The following is a 19,176-nucleotide window of genomic DNA, read 5'->3' as shown; positions in this document are numbered from 1 at the left end:
AAGTCAGTCGAATGTTTTTGTTTCGCCCAAATGCAGAAACCACGAGTCCTATTTTATGTAAAATAGGAAACGTTTGTGCTTTGTACAATGAATATCAATACCAAGTTGGTTTCTATATCAAATTGATACTAGCAAAACTCTATTTCAGATTCCCATTTGAATTTTTATTTTGCTTTTGTAGTTTCTCAACTCTACCTCCAAAAAATTAGTTTTGATTTGCTCATATGTGAAAATTTATGTTTCACAAATTTAAAATATAATTTTAACATTTCTTGAGATTAAATCTCATTGATTTTTCATATGAAATGTCTATCATGTAAAATAAGAAATGTCTATTGTGCTTTGTACAGTCAATGTCAGTACCAAGTTGGTTTCAGTATCGGCTCTCGTGAATCTAGTTTCAGATTCTCACTTTAAATTTTACTTTTGTATTATTGTTTCTCAAATGTACCTGTTTTGATTTCCTGAGTGAAAATTTTGGCACTTTATTGAGAAAAAATGCAAATTTGTTTGTCATGTTAATATGTTCTGAAAGTACTTTGAACCTATAGATAGGCCTGTCACAATAACATATTTTGATGGACAGTAAATTGTCCAAGAAGTGATTGCGATAAATGATAATGTTTTTTTTTTTGAGACAATTTTCAAGTAATATAATGGTAATTATGCAAGAACACATTCTCGCTGATCAATAAACTTTGAATTTTAATAAATATTTAACACAGGAACTGGAAGACATCTTAAATATCCAAAATAAATAAACAAAACAACTGACATAATATCTGCACGACGCTGGAGGGCAAAAAGACGGTTCTTTTACACGCTGTTTGTTGCCGCGCTGCTGCGGTAGAACAATAACGTAAACATTATAAAACCCGGAGATGTAGGTATTATTCATTTAGTGCAGTATGCCACGGCAGATTGAGAAATCTAGCAGAAAAACAAATGGCTACTCTACATGCATCCCCGTTACATTAGCAACTGACAACAATTTGCTCTATATTTCAGGATTCAACACCAAAAAACTATTCCCCATACAAAGAACAGAAAGTTCTGTGACTGTGTTTATGTTTTTATTCTTGGCGTTTATTTTGATTGTTATGGTAGATTAGCTGGCAGTGCTATCAGCTATGCTAACCAGTGTGTTGGATTAGCTATTTTAGACACCTGCTACTGATGGTCTGTCAGAGTTGGTTTTTAGGTGTTTATGCCTTTTTTTAAATCGTATAACTGAACATAAAGGCGCATAATTCTGCAGCACATCTTCATGTTACTATTGTCAAAGTCAAGCTAGCGTAACTGAGCTACTTCTCTCGCCTTCACAATTTTTTTTCTAATGATAAAATTTTTCTAAAATGTTGATCTATTTGTCATAGTGTTGACGATTAGTAGCAAAGCACTGCATCCATTCATCAGTCAAACATTTATCAGTCAAACATTAGTGCGTCATATTGACAACTTGTCAGCTAAAATCAAAGCTGCTCTTCATTAGCGAGCAGCTTTTTGCCTCCAGCAGGGGGCGGGATCGTTCACGTGTGACATCACACACTACCTCTGTGTTAATATCTGAACAGTTGTTTTCCACATGTGGAAGTTATGCTATATATCCACATATTAAATCATATTTTTAATATCTGGATTTTATACTCTGAATTGAAATGTAAACAAATTCATATGTTCAGTTTATTTTGTGGCAATTTATTGTGTTTTTAAAATGAAAAACATCCCTCATGTAAAATGCCGTTATGTATCTGTCACAAATATTAACATATGAATCTTTTTTTGTAATTTTTTTTTACCATAACTGTCTGAAAGGACTCCGGATGAAAATTAGCTTGCTTTAGCTTGTGCACATGTACATTATATGATGCTGACTTATTCATATGTGTGACATATAATCACATGTAAACTTCATGATTTTTTAAATTTTCCTTAGAATAACATGGAGTCCGTCTTCGCTGCTGCTGTATTTACTTATCTGTAGACGTCTACTGGGCCATCCTGTCCTTTTCTACCAGATCTTATCACCATTTGGTCGTTTGTTGAAGGTCTAAAAGAGAGCTGGGGGCCCTGCAGCCATATTCTGTAGCTACAGAGAGCTATTTGCTCTGCGTCAGCGGAGTATCCTGTCATGGAGAGAAAATCCCGTTTGAAGTATGGCCCCCGTCTTTCACAGTGACGATAATGCTCCTGGCTTTATCGTGTCCGCCGTGCAAAGCCCATGTCTTCTCTTTTGTCCGGCGCCGTCTCCCCCACTCCTGCGCACCCCCTGGCTCTCCTCTTTTGTGTCACTCTCTGTCACACTCACTGCAACGAGAAGCGGTCCAAAACTCACCCCCAACCCATCCCTCACACACCTCCAAGGCATGCTGGGAAGTGTAGTCACAGCCTGGGGTTTGTTGGGTTGTGAGACTGGAACACATCAGTCATGTAGAGTTGCATATAAATGGAGTTAAAATCAAGTTTGAGACAAAATGTTTACAGCAAACTTAAAGAAGAAAGCCTGTATCAATAAATCGATTAATCGCTTAATGAACTAAAAGGAGCTGAATAATTTCCATTTGACTTATTCATTGTTTTTCTAACAAAAACTGAATGATAAAAGTCTTCAGTCTGGTGCTGTGGACAATTTTGTTTTGTTTTCAGAGACGTCATTGTTCATTTTATTAGTTATTTATTTTATTATTTATTTTGCATATTTAAATTGTCTTCCTGATCCAGTGTTAAATGTTTATTACAATTTAAAGTCTGAAAATATTGCATTATCACCATTATCTTTCTTGAAAATTGTCTCAAAACATTGTCATTTTCCCAGATGACTTCTGGGACAATTCATCATCCACCAAAATTTGCTCATGGGCATTGGATATCTTTCTTTACCGTACTGAGTCTTTGAATCGGGTATAACCAACCATACTGGTTTGTCAAATAGTACTCAGTTTTATTTTATTTTCTGTAATAAGTCCGTCTCAGTTTAGTTTTTGTAAAACGTAAGTCCACATCTTTTAAAATTTATACAAACTGTAATTTATTTACAGCAGAAAAAATGTGTTTTGATCTTATTTACATGGTTTTTATTATTTCCAATTCTTAGCATTTTAAATGAGATGCAATATTAGTATTCATTCGGCTCTCACTGCTCCTAAATCCACAGCTTAAATGCAAATGCAGCGCAGTCTCTTCCATCCGTGGCTTTGTTGGCCTCTCAGAAACCTTAAGCCTGGATCTCAAACAGAGGCCTCTCATGGCATATGCATGGCAGCGTCTTATCTGCCGCGTATCACAATGCGTCTCCTGGACATCAAATATTTAAACAGGCGCAGGAAGAAGGGGAAACAAGCCTTTTTGTGTTCCCTGCGAGAAAAACAATGGAAGTGCAAGCAGCCTCCTTTGGTGTTTTCACATCCAGCGACTGTATGATCCATATGATCCCGACATAAAGTGGGTCTCTGAACCCGCTCTCTTAAACTGTAGCAGGCATATATTACCAGGCTTAGAGCTTGGCGAGCTCCGTATCCCAAAATAGATTTCAACAATGCTCTATGAGGATGCATTAAATAAATCTGCGCTCGGCTAATCCGTGGAACAGTTCACATTTTCAAGAGAGACACTCCGGTAGGACAAAAGCGCCGCTCGGCTTGCCGCGCCTTCATCTGGGGACAGACGCACATAAAGAGAGATATTTAGACAGAAGGGAGGGGAGAGAAATTCCCCACTAATGTGACAGAAAACTCTCCAAAAAAAAAAAAGAAGAAATCAGCATTGTGTGCTCTTGCACTGCAAAGCAGATTCTGTATCACTGCCTTTTCTTCCCCTCCACCAAGTGCAATAACTTAATCTTAAAGGCAAAACGTGGACACGAGGGCCATTTCGAAACACGTTGTAGATAAATGTTAATCACATTAGCATTTCCCAGACTTCCGTAAATCTCCATAAATAGCATGCTGAGGTTGATCCCTCTTTTTTTGCCCATTGAGGCAAAATTACAGCTGATGAATTGCTTTTGCCATGCATGTAGGCTAATGAAAGCTTTGCTCCTGGGCCTTCCTCAACAAAGGCTCGTAATTTCTCCACTTTTCCACTAAAATAAGAACCTGTTCCACTTTTAATTAATAGTTTCACCCTCTCCCCATTCAGGACTGTACACATAGTTTCAAATTAATTTTTTTTTAGGTGAAGACTCGGTTATTAATACTGCAGAAACAGCCCCTCTTTTGTGTGAAAGTAACAGGGAGGTAATGCTAGCCGGCAGCTTCATAAAGAACTTCCTCTCATGTCACCAAACCGCTTAACACAACATGTGACACTGCTCTGAGACCAGAAACATCCAGCGACAGGCGGCCATTTAACCCAGAGTCATCACGTTTGTTCAGAGAGGAGCAGTGGAACTGAAGATACACCCACTTACCAAAAGCACCTGGGATTAACCTGCTGGGATTTCACCTGCCTTTACCGTCAAAACCACTCACAGTGCTGGAGATGAAAACACGCATTTATTAAAGCTCGGTGCAGATCTGCATCGGTCCAACCTTTCGTTTTATTTAATTAAGCTTTATGTAGAGGTTGCTGTCCGCATGAAGTCGGTTACAGCTTTTATTGGGATAATAAGCAGCAATTAGCACCAATTAAGGAGAAAGCCACACTTAATAGGCATTTCACTGCAAAAACCCAGAATATTACCAAGTAATTTGGTGCAAATGTCTCAGTGCATTTGAAATAAGAAAAACTAACTTAACAAGAACACTTTAGCAATAAATGAGAGCTTCTTTTAAGTCAATATTTTTTTAATGTTGATGAAAAGAAGGAAAAATGTTGCATAATTGAAATAATCTGCCAGTGGAACCAGTACTTTTTCATAACTCTTAAAGAATTATTGACTAGAAATAAATTCCTATATCCTGCTGAAAGGTTACATACGAGTTATTTTTTGTCTTATTTCAAGTGTACTATGATATTTGCTCTAGAAACTAAACCAAAATTATGTGACAGAAATTGTTACCAAAAGATTTTTTCAATAATTTAAATAATTTTCCAGTGGACCTGGTACTGCTCCAAAAGCAGAAAGTGGACTTCAGCGCAGGGCATTCTGGGTAAATGGAAACAAAACAAGCTTGGTAGCTCGAGAAATGACTCGTGGTTTTTTACCAAAGACAAAATAGAAATCCTACAACTGCTAAAATTTTATTCTACTCCATTGTTGTTCCCATTTCTTGAAGAAGGAAGTTGCGCTCAGTTTCTCCTGAAGAGGTTTTTGTGTCATTTCCTTCAGTGGTTCTTGGTGCAGCGCCCCCTCAGGCGAGGAGGGGAAGAGGTCTTCCAATTAATTTGGCTAGTTTGACTCAGTATAGTGAGAAAGTGAACCAGCAGCTGAAAATAAACAAATGTTGCAATTTTCAGCCTGAATCAAACAGTCTACTGGACTGTGTGAGAACATCCTGCATCTAATCAGCTTCTGCATTTGGGGTAAATTGCTTATTTTTGAGTGAACCTCTTTAAGACTTTGTTCAGCACAGCTTTGTACTTAAAGCTCTCAGTTTTCCAAGACTCCAAAGGAACCATTTTCTTTAGGCTCAGTTCACCAAACTCCGCTGAAACGTTGGACCGTCCTAGAAGGAACTTCCTGCTGGTCACACAATGTTTCTTAAAATAATATTCAATCAACATTGGTTTCATTTAAAGAATAAAGATATTTGTATCTTATGTTTTTTCTTCTATATTTACATTTTGAATTGAGTTTAGTGAGGAAACAATAAATTCCTTGCAAATGTTCATAACATAGAACTAGAAAATCAGTGAAAAAAAAAACAGAATCCTGAACTGCTTAAACATTCACACAACAAAATGACAATTAGCGATTTCATGCTACAGGAAATTAGCAGATTTTCTGTGTTTCTTGACTCTGAGAGCAGCTAAGGCTTTGGATCTCGACAGCTTTAGAGCGGGAGAGAATCGTTTCCAGTTAAAATCCATTCCGGTTTCGAACCCGGGACGTCTGCGCTGAGGTGGGCGGTCATCGGCGCGATTTCATGTTTGTGTTTCCAGGCTGTCAGAAGGAATCGCCTCTGACACAGAGCAGAGCGGTAGCGGCACTCAGCCACTGTGGGCGATTTCATACCAATTAGTGCAAATCATGGAGTACTTAAGACTATTGCCTGGTGAGTTTAGCAACAGTTTGACACCTCGTGAAAGTGACCCGTCTTACAGATGTTGGACTACTCTGAGGAGCTTAAAAGCCATTATTTATGTGGGAAGTTTTTATTTCTGAGTTGCGGCCGGCTCACTGAAACGAGGTTTCCAAACAGAAATCACTGATTGGCTCGTTCCAATCAGCAATCTTTCAGAATCAAACAAAAAGTTTAACAAAATACAATATGTTTGACTCCAGGCTAGTTTAGTTCTTCATGTCTTAGGAAGGTGGAGTATCTTCAGTCAGAGGCTTTTTCAGGTTCAGTGCAGTACAGACTGCTTCAGGACGTCTCCAAGGCTCTTTGAAGAATCTTCATGAGCTACAACTACATCAAATCTCCCTTTGGGACTAATAAAGTATTTTTGAATTGGATAAAATTGTAATATTACGAGAATCATATTACAAGAATAAAATCTTATGTGAATAAAGTTGCAATAACATGAGAATAATATAATATCTCAAGATTAGTCATATTGTGAGAATTGTGAAAATGCAATAGTAATAACATGAATAAAGTTGTAATATGAAAATAGTCATATATTTAGAGGATAAACTTGTAATATTTTGAGAATAAAGTCGTAATATGACTTTATTCTCAAAATATGATTTATGACTTTATTCTTCTAATATGATTTATGACTTTATTCTCAAAATATGATTTATGACTTTATTCTTCTAATATGATTTATGACTTTATTCTTCTAATATGATTTATGACTTTATTCTTCTAATATGATTTATGACTTTATTCTTCTAATATGATTTATGACTTTATTCTTCTAATATGATTTATGACTTTATTCTTCTAATATGATTTATGACTTTATTCTTCTAATATGATGACTTTCCTGTCTTATTATTATGACTTTATTCTCTCTAAACCTTATTCTGGTAATTTTGTTTATTTATTTTCCTAACGTGGCTCTAATATGCCTCCGTAGGGGAACAAACTAACATCCCCCTTGTTTTTTTTGTTTTTTGCTGCCCCTTCATCTTGTGGGTTTTTCTCCAGACCCACTCTGGCATGAAGCCCCCGCTGCTGTCTCCATGGTGACAAGTGGCTTCAAATCCTCCAGCTTTCCCCACGGCGACGGCCGACGAAAGCGAAACACAGAGAAGAAAATATAGCATTTCATTCCTGCCCCCATTTACCCGTCTGATGGAAAACAAGCCGGCTGCAAGCGACGGTGGGAGAATGAGCGGCGAGCGGCGGCTCTGCTTGCAAGACGCTAAGGAGAGCGGCGTGGCGACGCGATGCGGCGCGATGCGACGCGGCGCCCCCAGAGGTGTGGATGGCGCTGCTGTGATAGTTGTGAACTCTTCCAGTGTTTATGTGTCAGCCAGCAGACATTCTCCACACCGCCTTCCCAGACGAGAAGCAGGGCCCCTCAATTAAACGAGTTAATTTGAAACCATAAGCTTGTCCTTAATTAAGAAGAGCTTAGACATCTCTTGAAATTAAATATCTGAAAAAAACGAGAGAAAAACGCCACAGCGATGACACAGAATTCCCTTTTTTCCGCAGATGGTCCATGTGTTGAGATAAACGTAACCTCAGCAAAGTCGCTGCCATTTGGAGGGAAGTTTCACTTTCAAAGCGGGTCCATTGTGGACTCCCGCCACGTTTTCCGTCCGCGGAGAGGACGTCGAGACGGGAGACAGATTCTGCCACTAAGTAAATAATTTGTATGATAATTCATTACAGCGCAGTCTTTTTCAACTTTAATTGGTCTAAATGAAGAGACATTTCACACCATTTAGATAAAAAAGAAAAAGGAGGCCAGCGTAATGAAAAGGGGCCTGCCTATCGGACTTCAGAGGTTTGCTCTAAATGAAAATGTAATTGCAGGCGGAATGGTACAAGAGGAGAGACCCCGCGCCGCAGATCCGGGGGTATCTTCAGACAGTCGAGCAAAAGCTAATGACTGAGCAATTTGGAACATTTACTCACCCCAAAGACTCTCATTAAGTCAATCACAGGCTTAGCCCGAGACCCACTCGCAGCGCCGGAGCCGGCCCCGCGTTTATTCCCACATCAATCAGAAGGGGCCGGTTTCTTCTTCTCTCAGAAGCCATGAAAAACGCCCAAGTAATTTATTCTGGGATCTTTGAGAGGATAATGGCCAATTATTTGTTTATAACACTGGTTAAATTTTCATTAGGCAGATTAATGGAATATCATGTACTGTCAACAGTGGACGGAGGGGTGGTGTGTCAGAGATAAACGGCCAAACAGATGATGTCGCTCCGTCCGTAAATTGGTTTTTCGACGCCCCCCCCCAACCCGCTGCTTCCTCCATATGAAAATTTTAAAGGTGGACACGGCGTGGATGGAGGTTGGGTTGGTGGGGGGGGCCAGCAGACGGGGATGCTGGGAAATGGATGACTGTCATCATTCGGCAGGTTTGAGATTAAAGTCAGAATTCTGAGCCAAAAATTGGGATTTTGAGACAAAACAAGCTGAAATTCTAAAATGAGAGTCAATTCTGAGAAAAAAAAAACAGAATTGTGAGTTTGTCATAATTCTTAGATATAAATGTCAGAATTCTGAGAAGATTAGAATTTTGAGATTTAAAAAAGTTAGAATTTTGAAATTAAAGTTGGAAATCTGGGATTAAAGTCAGAGCTGAGAAAAAAAATCTGAAATCCTGAATGATTATCTGTATTATTATACAGATGATCAAGTTATCTATACAACGCTTTACAGCAGCAAGGCGGTGCAAGGTGCTTTACAGTATAAAAACCATTTTTATTATTACAAAAAATTACAAACAAAAGTCAACAACTGAACAAACATTACATTTTGATGAATGCCATCACCAAAATCATAAATTAAAGTTGGATTTTTTTGTAGCTGTATCAAAATGGATGTATCTCGCAAAACTGTATTGAAACACGTTTTTCATTGTTTTCATTGGCGTTGCATTTGAGGCAGTACAATTTATTTTATTGCCTAAAATAATGCAATTTTCTAATGTATGTCTAATATTGTATAAAATAAGCTTAACTGGTTCAATAAAAGATCAGTAAAACGTGCCATAATTTTTATCCGATTAATTGAAATCACTGTGAATTCATATCGCATTGATCCAGTATTTCATGCAAAACGAATCCCGAGTTCATATACCATATAATAAATACAAAATATTTGCAATTTTGTGAAAATTTTAAGTGAAAGTTTGACTTTTTTTATTACCTGTAATCATCAAAACCACAAAGAAAACATTACCATGTATGAGTTTCACTTTCTGAGTTGAATTATTATAACTGCTGAACTTTATGATGATGTTCTCAGTTCCTGCGCCTTTAAACACCATATGTTGTGTAAAGTTTGACTCCATGCTTCTCTGCACATGTTTACTGCCTTTCTCTGGCTCCCCTTCTCTTCAGCTGCCTCTGCTATCAATCACAGCCAATCCATAACCAATCCTGCAGGAACATATTTCATACAGGAAGCATTTGAAATGATAATTCAGGGGAATTTGTCAGAAGCCAACTTTTTTTAATGAAGAGAAAAAGCCACTTTTAGCAGCCACTGCGGGTGATAGCTTAATCTCACATTATGCAGGCGACACTAGATACCTGTAAGTGGCAGTTAAGAGTAAAATGACAACTACAAGGCGGGCAGGCTGGTGATTTACTGACCCCATATGATGCTGGGAGTTGATATAAAGCAGCTTGAACCGTGAGTCGTGCTTTCACAGACCTGCACCTGAAAGTGGTCTGGGAATTGTCACTTTGAGGGGAGCATATTACAGCTTCAAAAAGGGATCGCTCCCCCCCTCCCCATATGCCAGTTTTTTTGAGTGCAGAGATAAAATATGGCATATCAAATCTTAATATGCACGCTTAACCCACTAGTGTGCAAATGATGCATCGTGGGTTCACTTCTCCAGATGGATGAAACCTGAATTTTAATGAGTGAAAGATTCCTGTGACTTTTTCCCCAGAGGTGGGAAGAGTAGCCAAACATTTTACTCAAGTAAGAGTAGCACTACTTCAACATAGTTTACTCAAAAAAACGTAATAAGTGTCCACCCAAAGCATTACTCAAGTAAGAGTTTGTTTGCTTGTTTATTTGGAAATAAGACAAAACCCACTTAAAAGTACTTTTTCAGCAAGTTTTAAGTCAGTAGTTTTTTAAATTTGTTGAAAAAGTACTAGTTTCATGGCCATATTATTTCACTTATAGGACATTTTTCCCATGTTATAGAGACCTTGCAGTGTGGTGTCACCCCATCTCTCTGCCTGAGGCAAATTGCTGATTATGAACAATGACTAGCATTGGTTTTAGCTGCTAAGCTGTCAACATAATGCGCTAATCCTCAAATGTACGCCTGCTACGTAAAAGGAAAAGGGACGCAGTGCTTTGCTACTAATTGTCAACACTATGACAAGTAGGTAAGAAGGAAAAAGTTTTAATTAAGAAAAAAATTGTGAAGGACAGGGGAGTAGTTCAGTTATGCTAGCTTGACTTTGAAAACCTTCAAATATAGATATGATGTGGAATTCAATGTGGTTCAGTTACAAAATAAGAAAGGCAACATAAACACCAACTCTGACAGTTCATGTTTAAATTAGCTAATCAACCACAGCAATCACCTATTAATAATGTCAAAATAAACGTCGAGCTTTAAAACATAAAACTGTAACAGACTGAATGTTCTGCTCTTTCTGCAGGAAGTGTTTGAGTGTTTTTTTGGTGGTGAAAAAGTGACGTTGTTGTCAGTTGCTGTGGCAACGAGTCTGTAGCTTGGCCAGCAGAGACAGCGAGAAAAAAAGTGGTTTTGAGTTTTTCTGGGTTATTTTTCCATTTGCTATGGTGCACTGAACTAAAATAACAAAACATACATGTCCGGTTAATGGGATGGTCCAGTTAGTGAAAGGGATTGTGCACATGCACAAATTTCAGGATGTAAACAATAACATGCCAGGGGTTCATAAGTGAAATAATCTGTCAATGACAAATTGTCATTGACAATCAATATCAAGGAATTATCAACTGAAAAGAAGCTCCTATATTTTGCTGAAAAGTTATTTGTAAGTTAGTTTGTCTTATTTCAAGTGTACTAACATATTAGCACTCAAATCAAGACTAAATGTATTTTGTAAGATTTTGTGTTTTTGTAGTGCGTTGGCCATTGCTGTGACAAGTTACTATTCCCTCATACTATACATAATATTAGCAGCAAAGAATAGTTTAGTTTAACAGGGATTAAGAAAATAGCAGGAAGAGGTTCATAAAATGCCTCCACTTAAATGGTATAGAAAAAATATTGTCCAAGAATACAATCCTACTGTTGTTGATCACAAATTTATGGAATACAATCATATAGAAAGAATGAAAAATTTTACACTTTTTTCTACTTTAATTTGGGTCTCAACTGCTTCTAAAAACAGCATAAGTCCCAAAACAAAAAACAAAACCAGACAATTTTGGCAGTAACTTCAGTATTTTTTGGTGTCTGGAAAATGAACCGTTTCAGAATCCTCTGGAATGTGACATCACTGACCTATCCTACAGCCCGTTACCCAGCAACCCCAGCAGAGTTCTGCCCGTTACCCAGCAACCCCTCCAGAGTTCTGCCCGTTACCCAGCAACCCCAGCAGAGTTCTGCCCGTTACCCAGCAACCCGAGTTAAGCTCCAAAACATTTGGTCAGCTGGTTTTTCCTCTCTATGTGTTGTACAATGGCTACTGGAAAAGACAAAGTGTTTTGTTGTTATTTGTAAGTTAGTTTGTCTTATTTCAAGTGTACAAAACACATAATTTATGATTTAGTTCTCATATCATTTGGAATTTATTCCAATTATTTTGACTTTATTTATTTTTCTTAGCATGGCTCTAGTACTTGTAGAAATTGGTTACTACCCAGCTTTCCATTTTGCATCCCGGATCTCGTTTTGGTTCCCACTCCACATTATGTTCTGATTACATCCATTTGTCCATCATTTCTCCCCGTGAACCTTTGTGTCCAACATGTGAGTTAATTTCGGCTCCTGGATAGCGATCTGCCAACCTCGGGGCAGCCAAAACGCCGACAAGCTTCGCTATCAAAACAATCGCGGTCTGAAGGAGGTTATCGTTGCTCGGCTCTATCTGTCACGCGGCCACCGGCAACCAGTGGGACACAAGGGCCATTTAATTAGGCCCACTGCTCCTCTCTGGTGTGAAAGACTCTCAGGCCCCTTTGATTCCCCGCTGCTCTCCCAGCAGGAAGTGGTTGGTGATAATTGACACAGGATTTCCTTGTTAACCAGCGGCAGACTCTGTGGATTAAAGTGACAGAGATCTCCAGAAGAAAGTGGGGAGCAGATAAAGGCGGAGGGTGGAGGGAGCGGCGGGGGCAGCAGCTATTTACTGCTCTTGACAAACCAGGGAGGAAATAGCAATATCAGAGTGGCGCGCGGTCCTGCCGCGAGATGTAGCTCCCACTTATCTTAGCCATTTCAGCTTGGCTGATCAAAGATTGGCTTCCCTTAAAATAACCTGGGCCCAAGGTTGACTACATGCTTCACGTCCCCTCCATAGCTCCGTTTGTGGACGACCACAGAGACATAATCTCATTTCATTTGCACAATTATACACTATCATGGAATAAAAGCATATTTGCAAATGACGTAATATTGTACCAAGTGGGTCACAGAATTTCCATGCAGACGGGAGAGAGAGCTTTCTCTTCATTTATTTCTAGATTTCTTTCTTATCTGGCTACTACGCAGCTTACCAACAGACATTTTACAAATGCACCGCGGAAGGTTTTAGCAGAGCTTTCAGTGTAGATAAAAAACGCTCTCCTCACTTTCTACAACTTCTGCTGCCATAAATTAGGCCAATCTCTGGCCCATTGTTGCTCGAATGAACTTCAATTACTCAACGTATCCATGCACCTGACAAACACCACAGACTGCCCACAGTGACCCAAACGTGGCATAAATAGCGGTCCGGTCACAAACCGATGTGCTCGCTGATAACAGGATGAAGTGATGGCAAATTTCCAGCGGCAGAACTTGGGTCAAAAGCAGGTCCAACGAATAAATCACAGCAGGAATTCCTGTGTCTCCAATCCCCCTGCTGACATACGCAGCTGTGGAGACGCAGGAGGGAAAGAGGCGGTTGCTTTATCATGACATGAGTTAGGTGACCACGGCATCGCTTTAGCTTACTTTATAAAATGTAGAGTGGTTCCGATTTTAAGCTGCATTATTGGCATAGAGTTGGAAATACAAGAAGTTTAATTACCATCAGGCAAGGTTTATAAGGAAGAGGGTTAGGACCGCTGCAAAAATCAAAACGACAAAAAAATAATTCTGACTTTCACCTCAGAATTCTTTTTATTTTTTTAGAATTTAGACTGTTCTCAGAATCGGGGTTATTTTTAAATCTAACGTTCTCAGTTTTGAGGGAGGTTTTTAAATTCTGACTTTTTTCTAGAATTGTCCTTTTTCTCAAAATGTCCAGGTTTTTTTTCCTTTCTGACTTTTTTCTCAGAGTTTAGGTTTTCTTTTATGTTCTGACTTTGTTCTCAGAATTCAGTTTTTTATTTACTTTTGAGATCTGAAGATTAAAGACAGAATAAAAAAACTCAGATTTTAATAAAAAAAAGTTTATTCTGAGAAGAAAAAGACATAACAATATTAGCAATTGTGTAATGTATGATATCTCCAAAAACATGCAATTAAAGTGTTTAAAGGGACAACAATCGCTGGGAGCAGATATGACTGGACAATAAATCATTAACAATATGAAACACGACACACATGATCTCTCTCTCTTTCTCTCTCTCTCTCTCTCTATATATATATATATATATATATATATATATATGTGTGTGTGTAGCTATAGAGAAAGAGAGAGAGAGAAATATCATCTGAATGAATTGTCAATATGTAGGATACTCACTCTTTGGTTGCCTAGCAACTTACTCTTTGGTTACCTGGCAACGATCTGATGAGGAACAGCAGCAGTTTCAAGTTTTGTTCAAGTTTTGCCACTGTGGCTCCTAAAAGTAAAAAAAAAAAAAAAAACTGTGGAATGAAAACCGGATAAAACCGGAAAGATCACACCACCAGTTTGGCAGGATTTCAGATATTTAAGACAAAAAAAAACCAAATAATAATTACCTAAACCAGCTGATATAAAACTCATATATATTTGAGCCTAGTTGTATAATTTTGAAATTATGATTACAGACTTGAATAAATTGAAATTTCTATGTCCAATTCCACCTATAAGTTTTAATACCCACTTAATCCTGTGAAGGCCTTGCAGTTTTCTTAGTGTTTTTCTACTTTCATGACCAAAACTGAGAAGTTTTATCCAGACTTCTTTCCATTGAGGTGCCTTTTATTTTGCCAGAAGAGAGTTTAGCTCTGCTTCACAATGGGGCAAAGTGTGGCCATGAGTTACGCCAACTTTAAAGTGTTTAGATGCAATATTACCCAAACATGCTTCCCAGAAACTTCGCATCACTGTCCACACCTTCTTATCTGCGCTGCCTCACAGGTACAGTATCTTAACCATGCTGTAAGGCTTCAATATGTCTGCATTAACACGCTTCAAGGTCCTTGATTTTTCCTCAGGAATTACTGTGTGGCAACCAGAAGGAGAAGCTGGAGATTTGTTCCCTCCAGTCTAAAATAAATAGGATAGACGGGGGAAGCAATCACATAGCCGACAACATGCTCTGCTATCAAGAAAATACAGCAGTTTAGATTAAGATTTAAACAAAATCATTTCTGTTTAATTTAATCTGTAAGCAGATAAGCTTCTACCAACATCCCACGAAGATTTTGGAGTGATAAGGAAACATCAAAATGAAGAAAGTGTTGAACATGTCTGTCGCTATTTTAAAAAATAAAATAAAACCATGTTTGGAAATCGTTTCATAAATGAAGGAGCTTAAGTGATACAGAAAGCTGTCAGCGTGATGTTGTCCAAACTTTTAGTCAAAACTAGTTAAATTAAATTTCTCATAGGCAAAAAAATTTGTAAAATTTGTCATGTAAAAATTAGTTTGTAATTTTTTATTTTTTAGTTCCACCTGGTCGATAATAAACTTTTTATGAAATGTATAAATTTTTAAAGATCCAGATCATAAAAAAGGATTCAGATGGTTTTCTTATTATCATAAAATATCAAAATGTTGCTGTTATCAGTTGATCATGACTGGACTTATAGTTGGGTCCGATTAAAATCATTCACGGGCGATAAGCAGCCCCCGGGCCACACTTTGGACAACCCTGTTCTAAACAGAAGATCTGGTGAACAGAACCACAACCAGCTTTATTCACCAGTTTGTGCCCAAAAACAAGAAATTTCACTTTGGTTTCCTGTCAATGAAAACATTTTAAATGTGAGAGGAAATAAAAGTAAAAGTTAGTTGTAAATATGTGTATTATAAGGGTGTCCACAGTGTGGCTTGGGGGCCATTTGTGGACCTTGAAGTGATTTTGTGCGGCCCTCAACCACAAAAATTAAACAAAAAAACAAAACCTTCTAGGTCTTATGTTTCAGATCTACAATCGTTTGCAGCTCTTCTAGATACTTAAACTATCCTCACTTTGGACACCTCTGCTCATTGTTTGTTTTTGCTGATAGCATCATTATTAGAAATCAGAAAATTGATTTGCTGTCATTTTCACCTTGTGGAAAGAAGGAAAAATAAAAATGTGAACTTTTTATATATTTTCTCCAGCATTTTGAGGAAATCCCGGAGAGGAAGTGAGCTGCAGGGAGGAGAAAGCCGTGACCTCTCCCGGCCGCACCACCTTGGCCCAAGGATTAAGAAAACAGCGGCCACTGACAAACGTCCAGGAAATCAGAACCACATGCTGGAAGGGAGGCAGGCTGAGGTGATTATTTGTTTTCTGCTAAATTAATGGAGGCTAATTGATAATGTCATTACATCAGGAGGAGAGCGGGGGGAAAAATCAAGGAATGCTGCCTATCAATCCTCACAGATGCTGCTGGCTTTTCCCTGGAGATACAGATCTGTTCATCTAACCAGAACCAGACTGCCTAGCTGGTTCTGAAACCAAATTTAAACGCCAAAGGAAAATCTAGTAAATAAAACAATCTGAAATCAGGGATTCATTTCGAATTCATCCTGGAGTTTTACGTCTCGTTGAACCGGAAACCAGAGAACTGAATGAAAAAAGAACATTTAACATGACAAAAACACAAAATCTTACAAAGTATATTTAGTTTCCACTGCAAGTTTCTCAGTACACTTGAAATAAAACAAGACTAGCTTGCAAGTAAGTTTTCAGCAACATAAAGGAGCTTGTTTTTTGAGTTATTGTTTTAAACGAATAACAAAATAAAGTTGTACTTCTACAGGCAGACTGTGCTGTTACCTAGCAACGCCCGCGGAGCCCGGCCCGTCGCCTAGCAACCCAGGACTAGTTTTAACCGCCAGAATATTTAATTTGTAACAAGATATTTTTCCCATGTTATAGTCAAATAATTTGCCATTGGTTCTTATTTATTTTTTATAAATCATGATTCACTCTGCAGTCCTAAATCTCACCCAGTATTTTTGCAGCGTATATTTACTGTACATATCTTAGTAAGCTTGAAAGAAAACAATTTCGACTTATCAAGAACATTTTAGCAAGAAATATGAGCTTGAGTATTGACAAAAAAGTGGGAAAAATGCATTAATAATCTGTCAGTGGAGCTGGTTCTTTTTTCATTCAAACAAGCTCCTATATTTTGCTGAAAAGTTTCTTGTAAGCTAGTTTTTCCGTATTTCCTGTGTGCTAAGACATTTGCGTCACAAACTAGATCAGAAATACTTTTTCCCTGTTTACAGTGAAACCATTAGAAATGCTTTGCGGCGAGGAACATTTTCAAATTTGTAGCGTGAAAAAAGGCTCAGAAATGAGTTGATTTGCTCCACATGGCCAATAATTCAGCAGTGGACAAGACAAAAGGTCAGTATCTGCTTAAAATCTTCACCACTTGGAGTATTTTAGATCTGCAGAGCCGCAGCAGCTGTGGGAGAGAAGATGGTGGCTGCGCCGGTGATTTAGGAGACAGCGAGGGGCTTTAAAGGAGGAAAACAAGTTCATTACACTTCCATACTTGCTTATCACTCCCCAAAGACCTGTCAGCAAAGGCAGAGGAGAAATTAGCTTTCCCCAAACCCCCAAAAAAGAAGTTATTAGGCAAACCCCCAGGGTGGACATGTCGTTTGCAATTCTTACCCCAAGACCTTTGACCTCAAACTCTCTGGGGTCACTACTTCCTTTCAAACAGTTTGTGTTGCTCTATTGCTCACCAAACCCAAGTTTAGTGCGCTTCCTCTGGAATAGCATAAGCCGGTTTGGTGCGTGTATCTGTGTAGGTTGCAGGGGTGGCGTGATGGCGAATGATTACAAATGTCTCCGTTCTAGTTTAATTGGATCAGGCTGACTCACAGCTTATGGAACAAGATCTCGGTTGTTTCAAAGCAGATGGATTAACAATTAAATTTGTTTGCTAATTCCGTGGCATACACCTTGAACAGAAAATAAGACGCATTAACTTGAATAAATTACGCTCTACCCACAGGGAATATAATTAGGAGAATTCCTTCTCATAGCCTCCCAAAACACTTTGTTTGACTTTTCATCTTGTAAATGTGGGAAATCATTTAAGAGTGAGACTCATCTTATTCTCTTTCTTTTTATTTTTTGAGCATTGTGAGTCATAGTTGCTGCTTGCTTTGCACTAATAGATTTTACAGCGTTCGGTCTGAAAGATCAGCTTCCTGTAAAGTAGAACAAATATTGATTTCCATTCAAATCAAAGGTGTTCAGCGCCTCCACATTTTCTCAAGTTACTGTCACAAACCTAGATTTTTTACCCTGTTAAGAGTAAAATGTACAGTAGTAAAAAGTATATTTCTTTCAAAAATATGACTCAAGTAAATGTAATTGAGTAAATGTAACTAATTATTAAACCACTCTGCATTTCAGAGGAAAAGAAATCACTAAAATAGGAATTGCCAGGTCACGATCTTTAAAGATTGGTAGTGGTGGATCGGCCAGAAAACTGCAATCGGTACACCGCAAAGATTATTATTATTGATACCAAAATATGGCGCCTGTAACTCATAATAGTTGGATAAAACATTCATGTATTTTAGGACTTTTCACAGTTTTACCGACGTTAACATGTTACAAATGTTTAATTTATCGTTAAGTCAGAGTGACACAAACCTGTCATGATTACTTTTGTTCTGCTTTTTATTTTTCCCAGCTGATTGTTGCTCATATTGACAGAAACCAAGGCGATCGGCTGCCGTGGTTCTGAAGAACCGCTCACATTAACGTCAGCCGGCAGCTCATTAAAGCGGCGCGGCCTCGGCCTGAAACTCAGCGGCTCCGCAGAGCCAGCCCCCCCCAGCTCAATAAGGCCAAACCTGCAGCGAGGATATTAGTCTGACAGCAGAAGATAATTTGTCAAAACCTTATTTTAAAGCTCTATGAATGTCATCCTGTGTTGTGGCTCTTAATTGAAATGTAGTTTGCCAAGCAGGAAAATATATGAGTGCACATGGAGGGTGTTGGCAGAATGTTTTATGGGGACGCTAACCACACCTGGTTAGCGTTAGCATCCTCCTTACTGTGTACTTTGCATACCTTTGTGTCACTTTTACCTTAAATTACCCTGCAACGTTTTTCTTTTATTCATGAGAATCTGAGATTTTCTGATAAATCTTAAAGTCAGAGCAGAGATAACCATTAGCTTTACAGTGATATGTTATTTTCCAAAGGTTGAGATTTATATTAGTTTACCCTCCAATCTTCAATCTTCCCCGGTTATGAACCTCGCCGCCCCTCCCCCACTGGTTCCTGAACCCACTTGTATGTTCTCGGCCTTCATAATAAACCAACATCTGCAGAACTTACAAGTGCTTTAGCTGCAGTTAATTGAGTAAATTGAAGCAAGCTGCAGCGCGGCGCTGATCTATGATCCCCCGTTGAGGGCCCAGAAGGGAG

At 38.4% G+C, this 19,176-nt stretch overlaps 1 long non-coding RNA gene across 3 annotated transcripts in view; it reads left to right on the top strand.

Moving 5' to 3' along the window:
* Window positions 1-19,176, top strand: part of LOC129352616 (uncharacterized) — a 68,490-nt gene that overhangs the window by 18,231 nt on the left and 31,083 nt on the right. For 2 of the 3 annotated variants that reach the window (XR_008604897.1, XR_008604895.1), the window contains exon 4: window positions 15,885-16,041. This is a non-coding gene — a long non-coding RNA (uncharacterized LOC129352616). Of the gene's footprint in view, window positions 1-15,884; window positions 16,042-18,433; window positions 18,601-19,176 lie in introns of those variants that run through there. The other variant, XR_008604896.1, reaches the window with a different exon arrangement.

Source organism: Poeciliopsis prolifica, unplaced genomic scaffold, assembly GCF_027474105.1.
Source record: "Poeciliopsis prolifica strain line A6 unplaced genomic scaffold, Auburn_PproV2 SCAFFOLD078, whole genome shotgun sequence".
Classification (NCBI taxonomy): domain Eukaryota; kingdom Metazoa; phylum Chordata; class Actinopteri; order Cyprinodontiformes; family Poeciliidae; genus Poeciliopsis; species Poeciliopsis prolifica.
The sequence above is the reverse complement of the archived record's forward strand: the minus strand, read 5'-3'. Positions and strand labels throughout refer to the sequence as shown.